The following is a 4279-nucleotide window of genomic DNA, read 5'->3' on the forward strand; positions in this document are numbered from 1 at the left end:
GCTTCTTTTGCTGATGTGTCAACCTTGTTGGGATAATGTTAGTGGCTAAAAAATTTGCAATGTCTGCAAACCAAGGTACCTTAGAATCAGATATAGCAAAAAATTGTCTTTCAAGGAATAAATCATTTATTTCAACGTCATCTAGCTCTTTGGTACTTGAATTTTCAAGCCTGGAGAGATGGTCAACCGCGATATTTTCAGCTCCTTTCTTATCTTAATCTCTAAGTCAAATTCCTACAATAATAAAATCCATCGAATAAGTCGAGGTTTTGCATCAGTTTTAGTCAAAAGGTAGTGAAGAGCAAAATGGTCAGTATAAACGACAACTTTAGACAATATTAGATATGGCCTAAATTTATCGAATGCAAAAACCACAGCTAGCAGCTCTTTCTCTGTGGTGGTGTAGTTTTCTTGTACGACTGTCAAAGTTTTGCTAGCATAATAGATAGGTTGAAAATGTTTATCTCTTCGCTGTCCCAAAACTGCACCTACTGCAAAATCACTCGCATCGCACATTAGCTCAAAAGGTGAATTCCAATCAGGTGCAATTATAATTGGAGCTTTAGTCAGTTTATCCTTTAAAGTATTAAATGCTTCTAAACATTCATGATCGAAATTAAAAGGTACATCTTTTTCTAGTAATTTAGTCAAAGGCTTAGCTATTTAAGAAAAGTCTTTAATAAATCTTCTATAAAATCCAGCATGTCCTAAAAAGCTTCTAATAGCTTTAACCGAATTAGGGGGAGGTAGTTTTTTAATGGTTTCAATTTTAGATTTATCAACCTCAATCCCTTTACTAGAAATTTTATGTCCTAACACAATACCTTCTTGAACCATAAAGTGACATTTTTCCCAATTAAGCACAAGGTTTGTTTCCTCACATCTTATTAACACTCATTTTAAATTTTTAAAGTAAAGATGGAAAGAGTTACAGAAAATCGAGAAATCATCCATAAATACCTCCATGACGTCTTCTACAAGTTCATAAAAAATGGCAATCATGTAGTGCTGAAAAGTAACAAGAGCATTACATAATCCAAAAGGCACTCTACGATAAGCAAAGTACCATATGGACATGTAAATGTCGTCTTTTCTTGATCTTCAAGAGCTATTAGGATTTGAAAATAGTCAGAGAGTCCATCTAAAAAGTAGTAGTACATGTGCCCTGACAATCTTTCCAACATTTGGTCAATGAATGGAAGGGGGAAGTGATCTTTTCTCGTGGCATCATTTAGCTTCCTATAATCAATGCAAACTCTTCAACCTGTGACTATCCTTGTTGGGATTAATTCATTCTTCTCATTGGCTACAAAAGTTAAGCCTCCTTTCTTAGGAACAACCTGTACTGGACTTACCCAAGAACTGTCAGAAATAGGATAAATAATTCCAGCATCTAGGAGTTTAATTACTTCATCTTTAACAACTTCCTTCATGTTGGGATTCAGTCGTCTTTGGGCTTACACGCATGGTTTATAGTCATCTTCTATTAAAATTTTGTGGATGCAAAAAAAAGGGCTGATCCCTTTAATGTCAGAAATTTTCCAAGCTATGACCCTTTTATGCCCTCTTAAGACTTAGAGTAATTCTTTTTTCTCTTTGGATTGCAAGTTAGATACAATAATTACCAGTAATGTAGAGTTATTTCCAAGGAATGCATATTCCAAGTGATTCGGCAATTGTTTAAGTTCTAGTTTAGGAGGTTCTTCAATAGAGGGTTTTTGCTTAAGTTCATCGTTTACCTTAACACCCTCATATTCTTTTAGTCATGGGGAGGGTTCATTGGAATTCAGTTCAGTTCCTATCTCAGAATTATCATCCCCCTCTTGTCCTTGGACAAGACACGGTTCCAACGTGTCCTTATGTATGATTTCCTGAAAAGAATCTTGAGTCGCATGATCAATAGAGTCAATAAAATAACATGAGTCATCATGTTCCCTAGAAAATCTCATGGCATCATAAATTTTAAAGATAATCTCTTCGTCACCTACTTTAAGTACCAATTTACCATCACCCACATCAATAACAGCCCTAGAGTGGCTAAAAATGGACGACCTAAGATTAAAGGCACTTCAACATCCTCATTCATGTCAAGCACAACGAAATCAACAGGAAATATAAATTTATCTACTTTTACAAGTACATCCTCTATAATTTCCCTAGGATATTTAACAGATCTATTAGCTAATTGAATACTCATCCTAGTGGGTTTAGGTTCCCCAAGACCAAGTTGTTTAAACATTTTATATGGCATCAAATTAATGCTAGCACCTAAATCAACTAGTGCCTTATCAATATTCAAACTACCAATTAAGCAGAGAATAGTAAAACTTCCTGAGTCTTTTAGTTTGGTTGGCAGTTTATTTTGAAGTATGGCCGAGCACTCCTCATTAAGTTCCACTGTAGATAAGTCTTCAAACTTCCTTTTTTTTGTTAGAAGCTCCTTTAAAAATTTTGCATATGTAGGCATTTGTGATATAGCTTCAAAAAAAGGAAAGTTAATATGTAGTTGTTTAAAGAGTTCAAGAAATTTACCAAATTGCGCATCCATGCGGTCTTTCTTCAACTTTGCTGGATATGGGATTGGTGGTTTATATTCCTTTGGCATTAGATTGTCATTGTTTTCGGGTTCTTCCTCCTCTCCTTTGTCTCTTTTAACTTCTTGTGGTGGCTTCTTTTCGGATTCAGCTAACACCTTCCCACTCCTTAGTGTAACTGCTTTCACATGTTCTTTTGGATTGGGTTCGGTGTTACTAGGTAAACTTCCTGGCGGTCTTTTTGAAATCATTTTAGCCAGCTGCCCAATTTGATTCTCGAGTCCTTGGATCGGCGCTTACTGATTTTTAAATGCAGTTTCAGTGTTCTGAAAATAGGTTTCCGCTACTGAAATAAATTTTGACATCATCTCCTCAAGGCTTGGCTTTTTCTCTTGCTGGTAAAGTTGTTGTTGGAAGCCTGGAGGATGTTTTGGTCTCTAATTTCCTTGGCCTCCCCATGAGAAATTTGGGTGGTTCCTCCAACCTACATTATAAGTGTTATTATAAGGATTATTTTGAGGTCGAAGATTATTACCCATAAAATTTAGTTACTCGTGTTTCATGTTGTGGCCATATGGTAGGTATTCTGAATTGCTCGCTCCATCTCCATTTGTATTGTATTGCATTACTGGGTGAACCTGTGAAGAGCTAAGTAAACCATCAATTTTTTTATTCAAAAGTTCTACCTGATTAGAGAGCATGGTGACCGAATCGGCGTTAAAAACACCAGCTGCTTTCGTTGGCTTTGTCCTCTTGATTTGCCACTGATAATTATTTAGTGACATCTCCTTTATAAATTCGTAAGCCACTTCAGGTGTTTTGTTATTGATAGTCCCACCAGTAGCTGTGTCGATAAGTTGCATTGTTGAGAGGTTTACGCCGTTGTAAAACGTTTGAACCTACAACCATAGTGGTAACCCATGGTGAGGGCACCTTTTCAATAGGTCATTGTATCTCTCCCATGCATCATAGAGTGTCTCTAGATCTATTTGCACAAAGGAAGAGATATCATTCCTCAATTTAGCCATTTTAGCCAGCAGAAAATATTTAAGTAAAAAATTTTCGGTAATTTGTTCCCAAGTAGTGATTGACCCTTGCGGTAATGAGTTCAACCACTATTTAGCTTTGTTCCTCAATGAAAAGGGAAACAACCAAAGGCGAATGGCATCATCAGAAAAGCCATTGATTTTAAAAGTGTCGCAAAACTCTAGGAAATTCGCCAAATGAGTGTTTGGGTCATCGTCCTGCAAACCATCAAACTGAACAAACTATTGGATCATTTGAATTGTGTTAGGTTTCAGTTCAAAATTATTTGCAGCAACAGCAAGCTTAACTATACTTGACTCAGTTCCTGTTAAAGTAGGTTTAGCAAAATCATACATGGTGCGTGGAGCAGGATTTTGATTTATTGGATCAGCAGCTATCGCAGGAGGTAGCGGGTTTTCCTGATTTTCAGCCATCTCCTCGGTTGTGGTGGAAATATCGTCCTCTTGCTCTTCCTCTGTGTATCTTAGGCTTTGCCTTATTTCTCTTTGGTTTCTACGAGCTGTGCGATCGATCTCACTGTCAAAAAGTAATGGTCCTGACGGGTTTTTCCTAGTCATGCACTATAAAAACCTGCCAGAAGCAAATAAACAAAAAATTAGAAAAGAAAATAAAATTTTAAATTGCAATAAAAGTAAAATGGCTAAAGTAATAAAAATCGAGTGTTCCTAATATCTTAGCTCCCCGGCAACGGTGCCAAA

General features: G+C 36.5%; 1 non-coding gene across 1 annotated transcript; it reads left to right on the forward strand.

Annotated features, from left to right (window-relative positions):
• The first annotated feature begins 3449 nt into the window (after window positions 1-3449).
• Window positions 3450-3556, forward strand: LOC128280111 (small nucleolar RNA R71). Its single transcript, XR_008270293.1, has one exon. It is a non-coding gene; the product is annotated as a small nucleolar RNA R71 (small nucleolar RNA).
• The last annotated feature ends 723 nt before the right edge of the window (window positions 3557-4279 follow it).

Source organism: Gossypium arboreum, chromosome 8, assembly GCF_025698485.1.
Source record: "Gossypium arboreum isolate Shixiya-1 chromosome 8, ASM2569848v2, whole genome shotgun sequence".
Classification (NCBI taxonomy): domain Eukaryota; kingdom Viridiplantae; phylum Streptophyta; class Magnoliopsida; order Malvales; family Malvaceae; genus Gossypium; species Gossypium arboreum.